General features: G+C 47.2%; 1 protein-coding gene and 1 non-coding gene across 7 annotated transcripts in view; both read right to left on the bottom strand.

The window, feature by feature from the left end:
* DNAJC5 (DnaJ heat shock protein family (Hsp40) member C5) overlaps window positions 1-19,193 on the bottom strand; it is a 34,653-nt gene extending 15,460 nt beyond the window's left edge. The window contains exons 1-3 of one of the 6 annotated variants that reach the window (XM_040608446.1): window positions 19,025-19,193; window positions 1,789-1,854; window positions 821-933 (exon numbers count right to left, since the gene is read on the bottom strand). The gene's annotated coding sequence lies outside the window, so the exon portion shown is untranslated. Of the gene's footprint in view, window positions 1-820; window positions 934-1,788; window positions 1,855-7,252; window positions 7,302-8,358; window positions 8,492-9,693; window positions 9,740-19,024 lie in introns of those variants that run through there. The other 5 variants (XM_040608447.1, XM_040608441.1, XM_040608442.1 and 2 more) reach the window with 5 other exon arrangements.
* Window positions 19,194-19,351: 158 nt separating this feature from the next.
* TRNAE-CUC lies at window positions 19,352-19,423 on the bottom strand. Its single transcript has one exon. It is a non-coding gene; the product is annotated as a tRNA-Glu (tRNA).
* Between the last annotated feature and the right edge of the window lie 4,000 nt (window positions 19,424-23,423).

The following is a 23,423-nucleotide window of genomic DNA, read 5'->3' as shown; positions in this document are numbered from 1 at the left end:
GGCCCGGTGCATGGAGGGAGGGCTGGAACTCCACCTGACCCCACTGCAAGATGCTGCAAAGAACTGGACGGGAAGGGGGCAGCGAGGGGGGACCAGTTTTTCCAAGGAAACATGCCCAGCTGTGCGCCAGGACAGAGCACGGAGGTTACCGACAACACTCACGCAGGGAGCAGACGCTCTTAACGACACCAAATCACATCCCTGCTGGACAGAACCACCTTGTTCTGAGGGATGCAGGGCTGATTTGACACAGGGTATCAACAAAATTTCAGTCGTTCACATCCAAAAGCAGCCTAACAGCGGATCTTTTCACTTCGCTGCATTAAGTATTTTTTGTGAACAAACCTCTGGAAACCCTAAAATACCAAGTTGCCTAAAATATCACTTTTCACACTTCCCATTAATTCTGCACGTTTTCCCACGTCTGTGAGAAAGGCACAGCTGCCCACCTGACTGCTCTTGAATGGAGTTACAGCTGCTCAGTGCCACTGATGGAAATCAGAAGGGGCAGAGGAAACCAAAAAATATTAACTCAAAAATACTACTACAGCAGGACACTGGGGTCCAATCTTCACCATAATTTTAAATGTTCTTAATACCTGTACATTCCTAAGTTTAAGTTACTGTAAAAGGCAGGGCAGGGGGGATAAATCACACCATGCACCAATGCACAGACCTTTACACGTGCTGTTCACAACAATTTTAGTGAAGTGTTTATCTGCAATGTAGGGAATCTGCCTGTCAACAGTTGTTCCAAAAAGTGAAATCCCGCTTTAACAGACAAAATCCGCCACCTCCTAACCCAGTAAATGATACTTACCCACTGCACACGGGATAACGGCAGGTCATTAACCTCAATGGATACCCTCTATCCAAACTGCACATTTGCAAATGAGTTTGGTTGAAACCAGATGAACAAACCGGCTTCCCAGTCTTTCCATACGTAGCCAGTAACACAGAGAACAGAGAAATCCCCGAGAGGGACAAACAAGAAACAAGAGGCATGAGAAAGACAAACTCACAGCCACGTTGGACAGAAGCGGTGGGCTGCTGCCCCAGCACAGCCCAGCACCACCACGGCACCAACCCTGCAAGTGTCTTCAACACAAACTATCCGTAACACTGCCAAGCTCTCTGCAATTGTGGTTTGAAGAGCATATTAGCAGATGATTAAAGAGCCTAGTTTGGAAATGATGTTTTGCCAGCTCTTAACAAAAATTACGTCTAGTTGATGCTTTATTATACAACTTCAGGAAGCGCTGGAGTATTTTAGGAAAGATTTGTATGCGGCGAAGCATTTCTGGTTACTGACTACATGGTAAAATATAATGCCAATTAAATTTAAGATTACTACCTTTTCAAAGATTTCCAGTGCAGAAAAATAACTATAGGTATTAATCTTAAACTGAACTATCTCAACCAGTATTTACTAGTAAAAGTCTAAATAAAAACACCAAGCCAGAAAACACTTCAGTAAATACTGTTTTATCACCAAAACAAAGCAGCACCACTGGCCTCTGCATCCTGTCCGTCTGTCTCAGATTCATTTAGAGTCATTCTCACAATCTGGTATTTTTCAAGGGTGAAAAAGAAATAAAATAATTTTTAAAGGGGAGACAGAGGGGAAAAAACCCCAACCAACAAAGATTGTATTATCAAGAAAAATACGAGTCCTTTTAAGCTTGGCTTCATGAGGTACTAGATATTTTTATAAGGAACTTCGTTTCCTCGGCATTACTTTACATTTAAATGAGTAGCTACCAGAAATCAAAAAAATACAGTACTCACCTGGTGTCGTTTGAATACTCTAAGGTAAGTGGTAACAGCCTCCACACACCTCTAAAACTGAATCTCCTAAAGACAAAAAAAAAAAGCAAATCAATCGTTCAATAGCTCTTACGTTGAGGGCTCATTACAAAATTATCATCACGTTATTTTATTCTGACAATCCTTCGTAATATACTAAAGACAGGAAAGACAGAAGGTTACATTTTTGTTATTTCATTTCCATACTTATATAGAATTTTCACTTAAAGCAAGTAAGTGTTGAAGCCACCAGGAGCGTGGGGGCACACTGCCATCTGGGTGCATTGAGCGGGCACACACCTTCCTCCAACACCCTCAGGGCCATTGGTGAACACGTTTTAAAGGCTGCATTTAAGCATTTTCATGATGCTTCCACTCAAATGCCACCTTGATATGAAAGTGCAGAGTAAAACACAAGTCTTTTCACGATCCAAAATATTTTATACTACAGCAAGTCTCCACAATGTAAATACTTATCTTTAGAATGGATTAGCTGTCGAAGTAAGTTAGAAATATAAATTCAAGGGCTCTCTGCTTTTATCTGCAGCTTCAGCCTCTTTTCCCAAACCTTTCCCCATGTGGAAGACGCACACTTATCTCAAAGATAGGAGCTGCACAGAAACTCTAACAACCGTTATCTGTTTAAGACTTGGGACTTTTTCAACTTGGACATTTGTGAAATATCTGTACTTAAAACAAGAGAAGTGTGTTTTCCAAGCCTTGATAGTCTGCAGCGTTGTGAGAGTGCGTGCTACAGAAACTGAGCCGACGCATTCCCCCGACACACTGCCGGGCTCCGGCACAGGGAGCCCCATGCCGCAGCCCAGAGCGCCTTCGTGGTGCTCACACACCTTTGTGACACTCAAAAGTCATTTTTTAATGTATTTATTTCAATAGAAAGAACAGTATCGCCGCTACAGCACCTTTCTTCACAAGTTATGCACAGCACCGCCACCAAGATGAAGCAGACGTGCAAAAGCACGCAGCAGCGGAATGCCACCGTGCCGTTCCTAACGCCACTCCACCCGGCAGCAGAACTGGTTCGTGGAACTTAAAACTGCACAACAATACCAGCTCATTTTGCCAGGACAAATTTCCATCAAGAAAAACCCAGTGTTATCCCATCCCCACTCCCTCTTCCTGAAGGAGATCACCCAAAGAAGACACAAGCCTCACCGCGGCACGCAGGGAGGAACAGAGCCCGAGATGACCCAGCAGCACAGCCCCCCTCTCCCAGCAGCCAAGGCACAGCAGGACAGATTGCTCCAGCCCACCGGCCACAGGGAAACAAAAGAATGAATGGGCAAGAGGAGCCTAGGAAATGCTAGATGATCCTATGGGAACATTTAGGGGAAAATCACTGCAACATGTTAAAATACCTTTCTGATTAATGGCATGGGTTAGATATATCCTGTACCTGCTTAATCACAAACTTACTTACGCATTAGATTACCAAACAATAAACTTCACGAGTGGAAGCTCGTGAATAATAATAATAATAAACTTCAGAGCAGCTTTTACCCGGCAAGTCATTGCTTAATCATCAACCAAACCCTTTCAACAGATTCCAAAGAACAAGCTCCGAAGGCATTTGAGAAGTAAACTCCCCATTCAATTAAAAAGTACGCCTTTCATGAACTTGCAAGTTTGGTGCAGCAAACAGAGATGTTGGGAACACACCCAGCAAGCTGTTGGCATTGCCGGCCGCAGGATTTGTTTTACGCCAGCTGTAAGAAGCTGCTTCATCTTAGCAGCAAACCCATAAATGACTAAGAACGAACCAACCAACAACTACATAATCGGCTTACTGTTAATGGATCTATTTAGTTTATTTGAGAGATACCATCAAAGGACTTTTCCTGAAAAATGAAAGGCAGGGAGTGCACCAGCTACAGGCAGAATTCAAGCTTTCCCACTCAGACAGAGCGTACGCAATGTTCAAGGGCAGGCTCTCGCTCAGGTGAGAAATGTCCTGTTTTGTGAACCTGTAGAAGCTTCCAGGTGCCCTGCCCGCCGCTCCCTTCATCACAGAGGCACAGCTCCAAGAACACTTCCAGAGTGATCCCTCAGAAAGCCGTGGGCATTAGCGGGGCTCGCAGTTGGAATTCCAGCCCAGGCTCCCAGCGCACCGGGACGAGGAGGGACACACGCAGACCCGTCCACCAGTCGTGCCTGCGCTTACTGTAAAACTTCTCCTTCAATCTCTAGCTAGCAGACGCACCGTCATTTATTTCCCCCCCCTAACAATAATAATCTCTGCCTTCACACCAAGATGAAGACCATCTTTAAAACTACCGCTAATTCCGTTTCAAACGGCAACCGATGTTTCAGAAATGTTGATGAACTGAGAAAACAGCACCAGTGCACTCCATTTACCGCTGCACACAGCCGGAAACCTGTGAGAGAAACAGGGCAAGAAAGCAAAGACCAAATGTACTTTGGAGGTTTGATTGTACTTGCTCACCTCTGACAAAATAAGCCATCCTGCTAAAGTCGGCATTTGGCATATCACGAAGTAAACGAAGATATAATGATGCGGAGATAGAAGCTTCGAATAGTTCTGGCTCAGGCCTCATCAAAACTCCATCAGAAAAAAAGTCTATTCTTTACAGCATACATAGGTAATAACGTACAGAACTTAGAATATATAGAAAAGTATTTTTATCTTAACATGGCTGCAAGCAGCAATATTTTCCTCAGTCTCCCAGCTACCCCAACACAAAGTTTCATTAGCCGTGCAAAGCCTGATTTAGAGCTGGAAATAACTGAACAAGACGAAAATAAATTCCAAAGGAAACTACTACTTATAAAAATCTAAATAGATGAGAAACCCACGCCAGCTAGTTCACATCATCTCTTCATCACCGCATCCTCCCCGCCAGCACAGCAGCCATCTGCAGCACATCTTCTGGGGGTTTTGCTCGTGCAATTTCTATTGCGACTGGCAATTCTAATTTAGTGACTCAGGAATGTTTTGATCTACCCATCCAATCTCATTATTCAGCAGGCCAGATCCACTGACCCAGAGCTCTACATAATACCCTGCTTATAATTACTCGTAAATATCTCCCCTCCTTATTACATGATATTCACAACACAAACAAAAGGAGAGAAAATGAAAGGATAGATGCCAGAAAAGAAACAGAAGCATTGAAAATTAAGATTTATAGATGTTACCTGGTTCCAAAAACCACAAAAAGTCAAAGGAAAAAAATACCTGGGGAAGGGAATAAGTACTAGTTAAAGAGACAGAGTACCATATATAAATATGAAGATAAGAAAAGATTAAAGAATGATGAAGATAAAAAGCAAGCAAAGCGACACAAACGCAAACTACATTCAACAACACGTTAAAATTGTGGTAAGTTTTGTAACACAAATGAAGAAATACGCTCAGGAAGTCTGCCTGTTCTTACCAGCATTTTGCTCATACCAAACCCAGCTCTTCCAACCTCTTTTGTCCTGCAAACTTGAATCCCATTTAGCTAATAGTGCATTTTCCCCATATACTGTGACCATAAATAGTGCTCAGCACCTTTTCTTCCTCTAACCAAGAGACATATACTACCTTTTTCCTTACAGAAATCAGACATATTCTCAGATCTTTTTGATAAAAAGTATGTATCTTTCTTCTGTCCATCCTGACCTCCTCCAACAGATGCAGGAGAACCGTTTTTATTTAACAATCCTGCTAACAGAATTGTCATCATCCTGCTCCGTATGTTGTTAACAAAAAATATCTTTAGGATACCTTGCTTCATAATCCATCTCTATCATGTACATGAGCTATATCATAGTTATCAAGTACTTAAAGAAATAATGCTGCAATTAAGGCAAATAAAAAAAATAATCAATAGACAAAACAAAGTCCCAAGTCTTTACTTTCACATCCTTGCTTGCTCACATCACTTGCAAAATGTATCACTGGAAAAATGATGTGAAAGGGCTGAAGGTAAAGCAAACTGGCTAATGAGTGCACTCAGACTACTACTATTTTGAAGCACTCTTCATGAACATTCCCCTAGCTGTCTTGAAATAGGAATTTTTAAGCTATTAATTGAAGCACTAACATTTACTATCTCATTAAAGCATCCAAGAGTGAGTGTTTTGATGTTGCTTGCTTTTTTCTTTTTTAATATTGCAGCACAAAGGCCTTTTAGCTAAATTTTGCTATTCGGTTTGCAGCCTTTTGCTAAAGGTCATGTGAGAAATTTGATATCAATAAAAACATTCTGTCTTAACATATAAACCCTGATGTAAAGCTAAACTAGTATCCAGGGAATTAATTCAAACGCAGAAAAAATGAACCTTACTATGGCCAAATTCATGTGCCTTGGGAACAGAAGACAGGTCTCCAACAGTGAAAGACTGCAATGCTAAAATCTTCATTAAATTCTCTTAAGCAGGAATTTGGTTTTTATAAATAGAAACACAGAGCTTTTAAATAGATTAAATCCGGGACAACACAACTTCTCTGCTAAATTCAAGCCTAAATTGATGCAACATGCATCATTAACAACCAAAAGAGAGGTTACACTGAAACTTGTGAGAAACTTAACTACAGGGATACAAGTGTTGTTTCTCTAATAAGCTTAGCAGATTAAAATTTAGCCATTTAAGTCTGATTGACCAACCTGTTATAAAGACTTGTGACCTTGTACCCTATACAAGAGTAAGATTCAAACCTACTAAAGAAGTTGTTCAATATGGGGGGGGTGAGCAAAGTATTAGATTCACATTTTCTATCCTCTCTCCTCAGCTACAGGAGTACCTCTCTAAAACCCTGGCTTTTTTAATGGATTCCCTACTTAGGATTTCATGGCTCCTACGTAAATCCTTCAGCAAAATTAAATTATTGTTTATACGGTAGCTTATATGGCAAAGTGCAAGTGTCACAAACAGCATATAGCTGTGAAAAAACCCTACATCTACTTACTCAGCTATTTAAAAATTTATGAAAAATCAGTAGTTCTGTTTGCTTGCCTCATTATTACTCTTAATTCTTTCTCTATATAAATCCACGCAGTGTTTGCATCGCTGTAACTAGCATGCAAGTTCACTAGAACAAATCAGAAACCCCACAATGTTCAGTTGCAGGTAGTGTGACACTGATGCCACTTATTTCTTCTACAGAAGGATCTTAAACTTCTTCAAAAGCAGCAGCGCAAGGCGCAGCGCCATTTGTGCGAGGCAGGTTGAATAAACCGTACCAATAAAAAAATAATTGTTGTTAATGGCTACAGCAACATAGTCAAAGTATTAAACCTTTAAAATATAGAAAAAGTCTTGAACAAACAGATTGGTTTACGCACATAAAAATGGGATTGATACTATTATACCACACCTGTAAGGAAGGCAACTAAAGGCTTTTAAACAACAAGAACAAAAAAAAAAAATGACAAAAAGTATCAGCATTTAGATCAATCGTCAAAATGCAACCACCGACCTCTGGACAGCCTGCCCCAAATGCTTTGCCACTCTGGGTAGGTAGGGACGAGTCCTCTGCGGCACAGACAGTAACTGTACAATAAACACAGAGGAATGCACAGCAGCTTTAGCACCAGGCTACGGCGCCTTGCTGCAGCACAGGCATCTGCCTGGTCGAAAAGAAGGAACAAATACAGGTTACAGAGTACATCTAACACAGCCGTGTCAGCAGTCCGAGAGGCAAAAGAAACGGTGCAATGATCTTCCCGGACCTAAACACATCCTTCACATTACAAGTTGGTTGGCAAAGAGATTTATCAGAAATTAAACTGGACGGGCAGGGGAAGACTACCCTCTGCACTTGTACACAGTAGCAGGAGATGGGGGGGGGGGGGGGAAATCCTATCTTCTTCTGCTATCAAATGTGGAGGCAGATGAGAAGGTAAATAATGGGGTCTCCCCCCAAAAAAATAATTAAATAATGTAGAAGTATGGTTTTACAAATTGCAAAAAAATTTAGAAAGAGCAAAATTCTTTTACACTACGTCATTACTGGAATAGCTTTGTTGTCAAATAAACGCTCTTGGCAGTTTCAGTCATGAATGGTCTTTGCTAATGACTTTCAAATGGATAGTTTATTTTTTTAGTGGGTAAAAAAACAAAAACAAAGACCAGTTTGTACCAACAGCAGAAGGTAACTCATGTATATATTCAACCTGATCTAAAATGATCAGGTCTGGCGTTTCCCTTGGAGAAACCATGTGTTTTCAGGTTATTCATCTCTGCCACGCAGCTCTTTAACAGCTATCTTTTCCCTCACCAAACACACAAATCTTCCTCTTAAAAAGTTATGAATAAAAAAGCAAGATGAGCAGAACTGAACAGCAGAATTTATAAAGCCAAGTTTCTAGAAACAAGCACCTACCAAGCACCCAGCTCAGGAAAGCAAAAACGGCTTTATAGGACCACCCGGCACCCAGCGGAACTGTCCCTGCAACGTCTGAACCCTTCTCTCTATTCCACAGAGTAGTCTTCAGTAGTCTACAAGATTTTACTCTAAAAATAAGCTTATTTATTTAATATTACAGGCAGAAAAGCATTCTTTTTCCCCTGATTTACTTTTACCTCATGTATCTGATCGGGTCCTCCCAGCCCAAGACGATGCACAATTATTCAAGCAGCACTTGTATCCGCTCAGTTAAGTCGTGAAGGCTTTAGCTCCAAAGATTTTTTTCTTTTGCAAAGTTTAAAACTTAAGCATAGCTAAAAATCCTTTCTTCTAATTGCTCAACTGTGTTTCCCCAGTTTTTTGTGAGGAGTGGGGAAGATACGTCACTGTTTCATTATTTCACTTCCTCACAGAAACTGCCAGAAAAATAACATTTTCATTTCCTCCCATAAAAAACAGAAAACATGGGCTTCTAACACACATTTCAAGCCTTTTTTATTAGATTATAAAGAAAAAAAGGGCAAAACCAGCGCAACGGATTTGCCTTTTCAGGTAAGATTGAATACTAACAAAAATGTTAAAAAACAACAACAAAAAAAAAACCCAAAACAAACAAACAAAACAAAAACTAAAAACCAACCAAACAAAAAAACCCAACCAAAACCAAACCACCACTCCTTGTCCTTTCCCAACGCTGCTTTCCGGCAGCGCCAGCAGCAATGAGAGGAGCTGTGCTGGGGATCAACCCCCATGCCCAGCAAGGGCACCTGCACACCGATAAATAATGAGTTTTGATAACGACCCGGTGGCCGGTGGGCACCAATTGTCACCGTTCCCTGTGCCACACATCACAAACACAACAGACAGTGGCTCCCGCAGCCCTGCCGCTGAGAAAAATGTGCCAAGACGGAGCAACTGGTGGTGTAAAATATGTTTTAAGTTTGAAAATAACATTTTCGCTAAAAAGACACCCCCAAAACCACTGCTTTCGAGAAACTACTGATTAAAATCATAATCACCCCAATCAATGCAATAAAATGCATGCTCTTTTCCATCCTACAATCACAAGACTATGCATGAACTGAAGCGGCGGGAGCAAGCTGCAATACTGACACAAGTACTGCCTGCCACCAGCCAGGTAAACCTCAAAAAAGAAGGGGAAAAAAAAAAGAAAAGGAGAAAAAAAAAAAAAGGGAGAAAAAAGGGAAAAAGGAAAAAAAGAAAAAAAAAAAGGATAAAAAGAGAAAGAAAAAAAAAAACCCAACATACCCAAAAAACTCAAACAAAACCACCACACACATCACCAGGAATAAGTGGTCCCCCAGTTGCAAATTACACAGTCTGGACACAACCCCCCTGAACACTGTATGAGGGGGTGAGCACCCCGCCAAGCAGCCCAGCCCCCCCAAGCAGCCCACCTCCAGCCCCCCAGGGAACATCTGCCCAGAAGTCAATTTGCCAACTGACAGAGAAATCGTAAAAAAAAAGTTAAAAATAATTCCACGGCCAACCTCATCCGAACGAAGGCCAACACTGCCCCAGCACCTTCAAGCTCTCTGTCCTGGAGATGGGAACTATCAACCACGGAAGGGGGAGAACAGACCTGAAAAAACTGCAAGTGAAACGGCAGGTCAAAAACACAGATTTGCTAAACTAATGGCTACAAACAAGAAGTATGTATATATATTTTTTACATGCAAGACATCCTTAGGTCACCGTCACCCCACAGATCCCTCCCCACTGGCTGTGTCAGACATCGCAGAAAATGGTTTGAGAGGCAGGAGGTGCTGAGCTTCGTCCCTGCCTCATGCAAATCCCCAGCAATGGGCACTTAGACCCGTAAAAGCAGTTAAGACTTAAGATTTTCACGATAAAATCCGAACTGCCCAGCACAGCTTCTACCACTCAAATTTTTATTTGTTGTTTAGGCAGGAAAACACCACAAAATTCCTTTTCTTCTGAAGACCGAGCAATGCCGGAGGGGCATGACTTCAGGGCAAGGATTTTTGTTTTTTCTCAGGTCGGCTACAACAGAGCCCACGTCCCCAGGCACACACACAGCAAACCAAGCACAACACACCTGGGGACAGATGACAGTTATTCCCCGGCGACCTAAAGTTTTCATGGCACTGAACGACGACGCTGTGAACGCACTGCTAATGGAGCTACATCCCCACATATGCTCAGACTATATCAACCAGTATAGAACTCGTGTGTTCGTGTCTGTCTGGATCATGAGGTGCTCAATACATCATCTCCACCCAGCTCATTTGGCTAGAAACATCCGAACAAACCACAGGGCTCGATTAAAAGTGGTTTTAATTTAAACCACTGTTTTCTCACAGGAGATAAAACTCTTTGGCCCCTTCTAACAATAGTGTGGTTTCACCACCAAAAAGATCTATTTTACACTAGTTTATTTCCACCATTCTCTCTGCACACATCTAACCTGCAAATGGCATGACGAAGTGTGTCCTCAGTTCCGCTGTTCAATCTGGCAAAAGTATTTCGTGGCTGCTTAACACAAAAAAATAAAAAAAAAAAAAAGAAAAGAAAAAAAGCCAGCCCACAATATAGAAATAAGGCAGCAACGCAACTGAGAGCGGTGTTAGTCCTACTGGCTTTCCCACTAACTCGCCAGCGGTTACAAGAAAAGCCACAGCTTGAATTTCAGACCCCAGACTTGGTTGCAAACCTAGCACTTAAGGAAATACCATGTCCCAGACTTTAATTACAACAGAGGTTTCTAACGTTATTACTGGGATAAGAAATAGAACATCCAACCACGTATGGATTTTATAAACTACGTTTTTAGGCTGGCATCACACTTCAGAGGACTCTGAGAAGACCACTATTATATCGATGCATCATTTAATCCCTGCCATTCCCAATGCACATGCCTTGTCGTCTCAGTGTGTAGAATTATCATATTTAGTCTTTTTTCCCTCCCAAAGTAGTAACTCAGAACAAAGCCAGAAAACTCTTGGGTTTTGTGACTGTGACATTTTTATTCCTCCCTCTGATCTCAACCAACACCAGGCCATGATAGATGTCTCTTCAGTCTGCCCGTAGACATGATGTGACGCTGTCAATGCGATGTTAAACCCGTGTTATTCTTACGCACATTCCCCAAAACAAGAGTACGCCACCTTGAAGATCCTTAGCAGAAACAGAAATAGTCACAAAATAGCACTTTTCCTCATTTAGGGTTATTTTTAAATGATATTTTATATGTCTACACATTTAAACAGCCTCAAAACAGCAAGGAAGGAAGAGTGAAAGTCATCATAGAGAGAAAACTTTTAGACTAGATGGACTAACTGGGCTTCATACAGAAGACGTCAACAGAACAAGTCACTGGAAGAAACATGATTTTAAGATAAGATGCAGGAAACCTGGGGAAGGAGTTGCACGTTAGAGGACAACTATGGAAGATGCTGGGGTTTCCTCATCCAAGATACTTCACTCAACTTATATTCCATCTAGGACCAGTAATAAAAAATAAAGCCATGTTGATTGCTGTCCCTGCTATCCAAACCACTCGGTGAAATAGCAAGGCATGCTTTGGAAATTATAACTATGCACCTTCCAAACACCTTCTGATTAACTCTGCTTGCCTGGTTTCCCCAAGTTAATTGCCAATAGCAAATGTTGTGCCAAAGTAACTTTTAGAAGTGCAACAAGAATGAAGCGAGCATGTATGGGAATTGGGAGCTTTGCAGGAAAAGAAAGAGCGAGACAGTTATTAAGGAAGATAAGTATTTTCACTAATTACCATTGAGACAAAATATTTCTGTTCGCTATGCGTTTATTTTCCTTGGAGACAAAAATGGTCTACTCAAAGCAAGAACGTTATTTCCCAGCATTAATGTTAGGGCCTTCAAAAGAATGACTGACTGACAAGTGATCCCTCAAACCAAACCCCAATGACAATAAAAGAAATTTTCTTAAAAAAACCCACATGGTTCATACCCTATTTTTCTTTCAGCACTCAGACCAGAGTAACTCCTCAAGACACACATCAGGACCATGCACATGCAGAGAAGCAGCATCCCTGCGCGATGGAGCTTGTTACTTATGAGATGGAAAATAGTAAGTTCACAGAGAACCGCAACACAGAAATAACCTGGAACTTAAATCAATTCATTGCTCTGAACAGAAACTGAATCTGTTTTTTTAACACAATTTAGAACAGGAAATCTGGCTGGTTATGGCTTCCGAGACACAGGTCACTGGAGGCACCCAACAGTTTCATGGTCCATTCCCTTCCGCTCAGGGAGGAGCAGGTGAGGAGATGCCAGCAGCACGGGGAAGAACACAGGATCTAGAAGCAGCGAAAGCTAAACCATGCAGGTGAAGAGGGAAAAGAAACAGGCGTCTGCTCCCACCGAGGTCCCACGAACCACTCAACATCTCACCCCCTTCCAGAGCTCACAGCACGCGGCGAGGCGCCCAGCCCCAGGCATCACGTACTTAAGTCAGGTGAGGTATGTGGGATCAGCCTGCTTCGAATCAAAGCAGTTATCAGCCTGACCTGGAACTGCATCAGGATAACTCCAGTCCCTGATGGAGCTGAACTAGAGCAGAACTTTTAACAAACAACAAAAAAAAAAAGAAAAAGGAAAAGCACTTCTTCAATTCCCTGTGCAGATTACCAGACGATTTCACAAGGATCCCACATGCCCTTTGCAAAAGCACACGAACACTCAATTAATTTTATTCCCCTTCTACCCACTTGTATCACAACATCACATGTCTCCCAAAGACACAGTGCCACGCTCCAGTATCTGAACAAGATCCTAACGTGGCTCATTTTTTTCCCGATCCCCCGTTCTCTTAGTTCTAAACATCAGAAGCAGGACCACCAACCTCTCTGCTGACCTACAGGGAAGCACAGAAAAATTAAGACATCTCTCAACACATTTTTAAATAAATTCCTGCAATTGCATACCATCAAGGAATGCTAGATGCAAGCTGAAATTGTAGACTTCTCACTTGATGCAACCTTGTCTGGTAGGATAAATATCCTGCACCTGCACGTTCAAGATTACTGCAGACACTGGCACTGGTAACTGCCCACAAACACCCTTGGAGTTGGGCTCCCATAGTCCTTCTCCTCTCTACAAGCAGCTTTAAACCTCATTATGTTTTTCCAGTAAGTGTCCCTAAATCCTCATGCCACAAGAAACAAGATTCCTAAGGAAAATTCTGTAATGGCTGACCCAGTTTAGGAGGTGGCCTGTGCTACGCACCACACACTGGAACCGAGACACTAAATTACAAACTATTTCTGAGCATAAATAAAATTGCTAAGGTATTACCATCACAGTAACAGAAAATCCTGCTAAGACATAAAATATGTAATGACAGATGGAAGGGAAAAGAATATTTTCATCTGAAATACAGCCAAAAATTTAGACATAAAAGGGGAAAAGCAAACAGAAAACCTATGCGAGTTCCTAATTTTGTAACTGCGTAGTTGGCTACTGCAATGACATCAGCAAACTTTGGGCTTTTTCTATCTGCGCTGCAAAACGTTATCAACCTATAGGTCCTATACATTCACTTTTTCTACAGATTGTTCTTTAAAAGCCACAAACGCTCCGGGATCCCTACCACCGCAACGTAGCGCAACTTAAGTAAGACACAGATGCAACCTGGTCAGGACTGGGAAGTCCCGTGTGACAAAAGCAAAAGCAGGATGGTGTAAGTCAGTGTTCCTAGAGCAAGCAGTTAAAAAACGGTTCTTAAGAGATATATAAATACATATTCTTGGAGGGAAGAGGAAGCCTGGAAGGCAAGTGGGGGGAAGTGTGGGGTGCTGCCTGGATCTCTGGTTTGTGCTCTTCTATCAGCTTCTCCCCACTGCTACGAGGTACTGCCTGTCGTTGCAATCACATCTACAGAACCACTCACTTGCCTCATTCATCTGTCAGAAGCAACCAGACCATCACATAAACACCAGTTAATGAAAGCTTGTGTGTAATGAAAATACTTGTATCACATCACAAGAATAAATAAATAAATAAATAAATTTAAAAAAAGAGATTAATTTGTGGTGCTTTGGTAAGAAGTAACTGAATGCCACTGCGGTTTTTGTTTTGCTCAACCATTCACCTAACAAAGTTTAGATCACGGTACTGAAGTATATTAAAAAGAAGAAAGTAAAAAAGTATTTTTCATGGGAAAAATCCTATTCTCATCACAAAATCCTTGACCAGATGATGAAAGAGGAGATAGCAGCTGCTGATTTAAGTTAACTTGGGCCAAGAAGACTCGTTCCATTTGCACAGGAGCACTGCTGCGCACCACGCGCCTTCCATTTCCTTCTATCACTGCACACACAAAAGGATAAAAAACCTGCACCTGGAAGAAAACCACCCTGAAATTGTACAGTTGGCCCTACAACGTGCTGGCACTGAAAGTGTTTCAGCACTACTGAAGGCGGCAGAAAAGGACTTGAAGAAGGCACGTTTTAGTGCAATGCAGATACAAGGTAAGTGCAATAAGGAGAAGCTGCCAGGACAGAAGCAATGTGAGTGGATGCTCAAGTCATCTTACTCACGTTCTTCCAAGAAAAAACTACACATTAACGACACACTAAACCCCCTGCAATCTAACACAAATTATTATTATTTAGCTATTCCATGCACACAAAAATTTTTCTTTTACTTTTTTGGTAGCTAACATCACTTCATTAAAAATACTCCAACAATCTTTTGAGGCACTTTTGTTCTGGAGTGCAGCTCTTTGGTATCAGTTTACACTGCCTGAAATAGGAACCAAAGCGCATCTGAAGCTAAAACACGTACTTTCTAGCAACTGTGCTTTGTATGTTTTTATTAAGAAAACACTTTAACTGAACTTCTAGGTAAATCTTAAGGTATAGCACCATTCAAACTCCTGTCTTTCAAGATTAAAAGCGGTCACTGGTTAACCAACCAGCATCAAGACATAGTAGTTGACATAGTAACAAACCCCTAAGAATAAAAACCACATTAAAACCAGGGTAAGAATTCCCAAACAGCTATTGAGGGACTGTAAGCACTGGCAACCTGCTGACAGCAAAAGCTGGCCAGGTGCACGATGATCACTCCAGTTCCTCCTCGTCATCCAAGTCTTTTCCTGTGCACACGTCCAGTCAGTCACCATGTCACCCTAAATGCGTGGAACAGCTTTGAGTGGCCAGCACAGGTAGCTAGAGTTAAATATGCAAAAAATATTTACATGGACACTTCTAAACCAATATTGCTTAATTCAAATTACTTCAATTATTGGAGTACAAGGAAAATAACTTTTTCACGTAAAAATAAAATAATAGTGCAATGCACCACTTTGGTCCTCAGCATCAGCCACGTTCCTCATCCCTCCCTCTGCATTTTGCCACGACCCATCTGCCTTACGGCACGGGTGGCCACACAACCATTTCCTGAGAGCGTGGACTGGCCACTGCAGCCCTCGGTGCCATCTGCTGATAGGTTGGGGGTCACCTCACGGACACCAAGTGGCTGGCCAACCTGCACACACCCGCTCCTTGAAAATGCCTTTTCCTCAGACCAGTGGGTAGCAACAGGAGAGCCACATCTTCCCCAGCGGAGGCAATCCTCCCTCCCTAGTGCCACTTCATCTCCTACCTCGGCAGGTGAACCTGGAGAAGGGAGGCTGTGAGCAGAGCTGCAGCAGAGCCCCAGCTAGAACTGCAAAGAGCAAAGCCAAACAAGGAGGACTTGCACGGCTCTAGATCAGACTGTGAAGGCAATCAGTCAGTGTACAAAAATCACCTTAAATTACTCCCCATACTTACGTGTGTGTGACCGGAGAGCAGTGAAAATGCTGGCAGATGCCATTTTGCACATTCCGGGGAGGACACGAGTGCTCAGTCCTACGTATAAGCTTTGCAGAAAAGTTCTGCCAACCCCTTCCCTTCCCAGACTGAAAAAAATATTAAAATATTTTGATCTGGTTATTAACATTAACGATACTTAAAAAAAGAGAAGGTGCTGGCAAAGGGATCAAAAGAGGGAAACAGGGCAATTACCACAGGCCAGGTAGAGCGTTGTTATTCTACGTCAAGTCATTCAATGAACAGTGGGGATTTGCAGAACCATCCCCCAGTCTGAAATTATGCCCACTTTCCCAGAGAGGATGAGTCTGGCAATTGAATTCATAGATTTTTTTTTAAAAAAAAAAGTCCTATCAGCAACTTTTACATTTAAGCTAAAACATGATTTCTTAAGCAATCCAGTTAGGCCTCCATTAGTACCCACTGTCAAGATACTTAAACACAGACAAAAATCCTTCTTGAAGCTCATAAAGAGTAGAAATACGATGACCGACAGCATCATTGCTGACCACCAGCTCCCCAACAGCGTAACCTGCTAACGAGGCCAACGGTCTCAAATCAGCATCCCTGCTGTTAGGTTCCCAAGTCACATTCTGGCACTGCCCAATTTTTTCTTAAGTGTGAAGATCCAAACGCCACCGCCGACGTGCCCGATGCCTTCCCGTGGCACAGTAAGAAAAGCCTGTCCATATCACAGCTGGATTTTGATCCCTGCTCCGACCACCCGCTGCAGACCAAGTCTCCGGCAGGTTCCGACCACCCTGGGCAGCGTGATGACTGAGGTCAGGTCGGTGACAGTGCCACCTCTGCCACCAAGCACACCACCCCATCACACCATGATCCAGCAGCAAAACATGGCGTGCTACTAACCGGCCGGCCGGCGCGTCGCTTCGCACGCAGGAAAGGCTGAAAGAGCCTTTATACTCCTCCAAAATAACCAACACAGGTATCAGGTCTGCGCTACGGGACAAAGCATGAAACAAAGACATTACTTTTTACAGATGCTCGCTGGTAGAAGACAGTTAATACGGCACACAGCAGCTACCCTGTGAGTTTGAACAATCTCTACTTTGTTTTCACTTTGGCGCTACAGCCTGCAATTTATCAATCCATCAAAAATTTAGGAGGAAAATGACCACGTTGCAGCACCTCCCCTTTCATTTAAATGCCACGGACAATCACCAAAATGAAATAAAGCAGGGAGGGAAAGAAGCATTTATATATGCTTATAAAAAGCTGTTTGAATGGAAGTCTCCTCTCTAAACTGGGGGTTATCCACAAAGCAAGAACCCACACAGCCAGCATCGTGACAACTTTCTCCAAAGTCCTTAGAGCACCAGCAGAAAACCACAGGAAGCTGCTCAATAAAAATAAACTCCTTTTCATCCTATGCTCTATATACTAAAGTCAATTTCTCTTCCACTCTAGTTTTTGCTTCCCCTCTGTTCTCCCTCCCAGAGCACAGCGTACTTGAATTATTAGAGCTAATTCATTAATGCAGATGAATTTGGCATCTATTTCTCAGGATCTCTTAGTCAGATCAGAACTCTCATTTTCTAACAAAAGCAAACCAAAATGCAAACGCTGATCCTCGGCAGCCTGAAACCGACTGACGCCTTAGAATTTGGAAATGCCTCTACTGAGATTGTGGTGAAAATGATGAATTCCACTTAAAGGTGGCTGCTACTAGTGAAGAATTAGAACAGGTACGACCCTGACGCATTCCAAAGGGAAATCCTTTTCCGATGTGCGGAGTTCCAATGGCTCAATTTACCCAACCGAACAGGTGAATCACCAGCGGCCAGCCACGGCGACTGCGGCCTGTGAGTTTGTGCTTCAACAGCAGCAAACTAATACGGTATTTAAGCACAGATATAACATCCCCGTCTCTTTAAGCTAAGCTAGCACGGGGGCATCAGGCAGCCATCAGCCGGGAGAGCTGTATTATGTATTATTCCATACTGCTGCAAGACGATGTGCCGAATTTATGCTGGATTTTTACGCTTTACCGCAGGAGAGAGACTATTAAGCACACACAGCCCTGCCAACAGCATCTTACCACGCAGGAAAATGAATACCCTGAGAAAAGCAAACCTAGGAAAGATAAAAACGCTGGGCACGGCTGGCTTCACCTTGCTCTCCGGGGGAAACAGGGCTCCACCGGGGAACATGCTCCAGCGATACAGGCAGCAGCAGCGTGTCGCTGCGTGCACAGCACCAAGGTGCTGGGCAGGCACAAAGCAAGAGCGAGGCGTTAGCGGTGATCCGTGCTCCGGCCGCCTGCATTCGGTCCCGCTGCATCCCCCCTCCCTGCATCCCCCCCACCTGCATCCCCCCTCCCAGCATCCCCCCCAGAACTACCTGACCCGCATCCTTAATGCCAGATCCAGGGAGACGGCACAAACCCATGGAATTATGCTGGAATTATGCTGCCGGTGCAAGTTTCTCATTGGAAAGGCTGGATTTACTTCCCACCGCTAATACGTCATTCATTAAGCACATCATAATCTGAGCAGTTACAAATTGATTTTTTTTTTTTTTTTTTAAATTAAGCAGAACAATGTAAGGAAAGGGAAGGGGGGGAAAGCCAACCCAGGTGCCCCCAGCACTCCCGGCGAGCCGCAGCTCGCATCAACGCCAATGACTTTCATTTAGAATCCACCTTCCCAGGCCCTGGGGGGGGGTCGGGGGATCAGGGGGTCGGGTGTTCCCCTCCCCCCGCTCACAGCCCGCAGCCCCGCGGGAAGGCGCCCGTGGGCGGTGGGAGGGGGCCGGGCCGCCCCCCCGCGGCGGAGGGTCCCGGGAGGCACCGTGCCCTGCCAGGCGGGGACCCCCAGCCCCCCCGGGGCAGCGCGTCCCCCCGGCCCCCTTCTCCTCCTCCTCCTCCGCGCCCCGACCCGCCCCCGGCGCCCCCCCCGCCGGCGGCGGCACCAGCTCCATCTTGGCCTCCACCCCGCGGGGCCGGGCCCGCCGAGGCCCAGCCCCGCCGCCGCGCTCACCTGCGCCCCGCGGGCGGGCGGGGGCCGGGCAGCCCCGGGCGGGGGCGGCCCCTGGGCGCGGGCGGCTCCTCCCGACGTCGAGCGGGCCCCGGTCCCGGCGCGGTCCCTCGCCGCCGCCGCCGCCAGACACCGAGCGGGACCCGGCGACGCCGACGGCGGGCAGGGGAGGGGCCAGGCCGCGCCTGCGCAGGCCGCACGCAGCGCCCCCACCGCCGCGGGCCGCGGCCGCAGCGCGTCCTGCGTGGCTGGGGGGGGGCGTGGGGGGAGCCCCGGCTGGGCGGGGGCGGGAACGGCGGAAAAGCGGGCAGAGCGCGGCAAAAAAGGAGCTTCCCTGACCGGGAATCGAACCCGGGCCGCGGCGGTGAGAGCGCCGAATCCTAACCACTAGACCACCAGGGAGCGATGACAGCGCCTCTCGCCCGCCGCACTCGTGCTCTGCCGGTGGGGCTGAGCCGGGAAAGTGGTGCGGCTGGGGGCTGCGGAGCCAGGGGCTGCAAAACGGAGGTTGGGTGCTGTGACACAGAGGCTGCAGCAGAGCCGGGCGCTGTGGCCCGGGGGCTGTGACACAGAGGCTGTGACACAGGGGCTGTGACACGGGGGCTGTGGCAGGGCCGGGGGCTGTGACACGGGGGCTGTGACTCGGGGGCTGTGGCAGGGCTGGGGACTATGGCACAGGGGCTGTGACACAAGGGCTGTGACACAGGGGCTGTGGCAGGACCAGGGGCTGTGACACAGGAGCTGTGACATGGGGGCTGTGGCAGGGTGGGGGGCTAAGGCACAGGGGCTGCGACACGGGAGCTGTGGCAGGACCAGGGGCTGTGACACGGGAGCTGTGACTCGGGGGCTGTGGGCAGGGCTGGGGGCTGTGGCAGGGGGGCTGTGGCAGGGGGGCTGTGGCAGGGCCAGGGGCTGTGGCAGGGCCAGGGGCTGTGAGTCGGGGGCTGTGGCAGGGCTGGGAGCTATGGCACAGGGGCTGTGACAAAGGAGTTGTGACATGGGGGCTGCAGCGGGGCGAGGGACAAGGCCCAGCTGGTCACCTTGGGGCTGCAGCCCCGGGGGGCTGCCCGGCTCCCCGTGCTCTGGCACACGGACCAGGTTCACGTCAGGTTCGTGCAGCACCCCCACCACCCGCGCTGCCCCTCGGGGGGCTGCCCCCCCAGCTCGGGGCTCAGCCGGTGCCTCGTCGTGGACAAACGAGCACTTCGAGTTAGAGGAAAACTGGGAGGTTTAAGCTCGTGCGGGAATGGTTTGCCCAGTTGCTCAAGTTTCCTGGCACTCCTGGCTGCTGTTTCCCACCGTGGCTGAAAGCCCACCTTCCCCCCACCCAGCACATCCCGGAGCGAGTGGCCCCAGTGCCGGTGTGGGGACGATGCCTGGGCACCACCACTTGCCCCGGCCACCCCTGCCACCACACAGCATGGCCCCGCTGCTGTGACCTCCCTGCGCAGTGCTAACGGCCTTTCCCGGCTGCTGCCTCTGACTCATGTTTTAAAGACGAGAAGGATGATGATTCCCATTTACCAACGGAGTCATCGCCATTAATCACACGCCTGTGCCCTCTCCTCGCTCCAGCCCAGCTTCCTTCAGCAGCTGCCCAGTCCCTGTCCCCAGCCCAGCCCCGATGCTCCGGATGATGCCAGTACCTCTCCCCTCCCCAAACACCAGCTACACGCAGGGCTGCCCAGCATCACCTCGCACAGAGCCTGCACCCAAGAAGAGGTGCTGAACCCACCCCAGCACCCACAGGCACACAGCGAGTGGGCCCCGGCTGGGAGCCCTGGGCCAGCGTTTGCCTCCAGCTACTGCCCGCTGGCCAGAGACCAGCAGAGGCTCCCGGCTGCTGGAGCCCTTGTGCAACCCCGCTCACGAGACAGATGTCAAATTCCTTAAGAAACACTTCGGCAGAGGGTCAGGACACGATGCCAGCAGGGAAAAGCGGCTCCTTAGAGCGTTTTGCAATTAGTTACTTTTCGATTCTGCTGTTTATCTGCTTGTTCGCACATTATGGGATGGAGGGATCCAGCTTCCCCCCACCTTCTCCTCTCCTGATGAAGCCCCCGCACCTCACACTCCTCTGCCTGGGCCATCCCACCTTCGGTTATGGGTGCTCACCCCCTCCTGTAAAGCGATGCAGGTTTCTTTTTGACGGTTCAGGAATTCCAGTGCCCTGCACTGGACTTCTCCCGAACTCTCCTTTCCAAGCCAGGCGATTCCAGCACACAAACCAAGAGCGAGGGTGCGGGATGCTGCGCTTCCCCGCTGCCGCACAGCACCTCACGCTTTGGGGCTGCAGAAACTCCCAGTGATGCAGGAGTGAAGGGTTGGTGCTTTGCTGGGATGAGGGCTCCCATCCTCTCCCCCATGGGCAGGAGACAAACATCACAATCCTCCGGGAGGTTTTCATTTCAAGCCACGAGGGTGAGCCTGTCCCTGGGTGCTTGCTGCCTGGGGACAGTGTTGACTGCTGAGTCTCCCATGTGCCAGCACACCCCAAAATATGGCTTCAGGCTCCCTCAGGAGCACCAGCTGCTCTCCCTCCCCCAGTGAATCTCCTGTTTGCCGGGTGCTCACCCAGTTACGGACCTAAATTATCCCTCCAGCCCACCCAGCCCTGCCCACTGCCGCAGCAGCCGAGGCCAGCAGTGGGACCGGCTGTGCAGAGACCGCTGCACGAGCAGGCAGCTGGGAAACGTGTCAGAAACGGGCAGCCTGTGCCACCTGCCCCCTGCCTCGCACCACGGGGCTGGCAGAGATGAACAGTGGGAGTGGGAGGTACGGGGGGAGATGAGCATCCTCCTGGGGAGGAGGCAGCATGGGAGGCACTGCCATGGGAAAAGCCCCTTGGCAGCTACCGCATCACCAGTCAGTAACAGCCGCTCAGCACAGACCCCGCAAAACACAGGATCCATCAGAGAAGGCCCAGTAAGTTCTCAGTGATGAGGAACAAAAAGGAAAATCACGTGGTAAAACCAGAGGAGCAGGAAAGAGGAGACACTGATGGGTCTCATGTGCTGGCCTCATTAGCGTAGATTTAATACCAGGATGTTTCATTGAAGGGCAACAACAGGAAAAAAAGGGAGGAGAGAGAAGTGACTCTGAAAAAGCTCCAGGATAAACCCGCTCCAGGCTCCAAGGCAGCTGGAGAGCTGCCCGCGGACACCGGGCTGCCCTGAGCCCCTCTGAGCAGCTTCAGCCCACCGAGGCTGTTGGCAGGGGATGGACAAGGAGGAATATTGCTGTGAAAGCTGCCTCCCCAGTTACAACAGAGCAGGCGGGTGCTCGCAAGGCTGCCAGGGCCTCATAAGCTCCTGGTCCCAGGTTTCTGCAGAGAAGGAAGCCACATCCCCACGTCCTTTGGGCAGGACGCCCAGTGGCGAAGGAAACCGGGGCTGGCACCCGTGAGAGCTGCCAGGAGCACACAGAAACTGGGAAGTGACAAAGCCAGGCAAGCCTGTAGCCAAGAAGGGAAGGCTTAATTAACCTTCCTTCAAAACACCCGAGATCGAGATCGCACGCTGGAAGGGACTGGGGGCGTGGAAAAGCATCCGCTGCCCCTGGGGCTGTCGCAGGGTAGCTCACAGCCCAGCAGCCTGCACCCTCCCTGAAGCATCTTTCCTGCAGGCTCCAGTACCCTTTGCTTCCAGACCCAGCTGCAGAGATGTAGTTTACCTACGGAAGTCAAGTAGCAGAAAACCCCCTGACCTTCAAAACAAACAAACAAAAAACCCCAAACCTCACAAACCCAAAACCAAACCCTCACCACCAAGCAGATGCTTTAGATGTGAGCAGGCATCCTTCCTCTGCAAACACAGCACAACATGCAGGCACAGAGCTCCACTGGCCTCTCTCACAACCTATGTGCCTGCCCTCCGCTGCCCTTTTACATTTCAGAGGGCAGCTCCCGACTCCAGCCATCCACTCACTGCTGGCCCCGCACCGTGCTGTTCAAGTCAGTAGCGACTGCCAGAGCTTCCAAGAAGGCGATTCCCTGCGGTATCCCACCGTCGATCTGAGCCAGCACCACAGCTGCTGCTTTTCCACATTAGAAGCTTCTCCAGCCTCAGCCCCCACCACCGAGGTTACCGCTGTGCCTGCGGTCCCACGCTCCGCGCTCGGAAGCGCGAGGCACAGCTGGGTCACTCGGCACCGATGCGATGGCACTCGGAGGTGAGTACGCGCTTGCGGCTCCCCAGCCCTTGGCTGAGCACAGGTGTCTCGGGAACCAGCCAGTGTGTGGCATCTTGAAGAGGAAGCATCAGGCTGTTGGTTATTTAGTGCATCCCTTCATGAGAAAGCACCCGGAGAGCCGGCGGACGAACAAGCCAGAGGGCTGGGACAGAACAACAGAATTATTTCAGCTGCCTCCCGCCTCAGGCTGCTGCAGGCAGTTGGTATTTGC

Source organism: Falco naumanni, chromosome 10 (assembly GCF_017639655.2).
Source record: "Falco naumanni isolate bFalNau1 chromosome 10, bFalNau1.pat, whole genome shotgun sequence".
Taxonomy (NCBI): Eukaryota; Metazoa; Chordata; class Aves; order Falconiformes; family Falconidae; genus Falco; species Falco naumanni.
The sequence above is the reverse complement of the archived record's forward strand: the minus strand, read 5'-3'. Positions and strand labels throughout refer to the sequence as shown.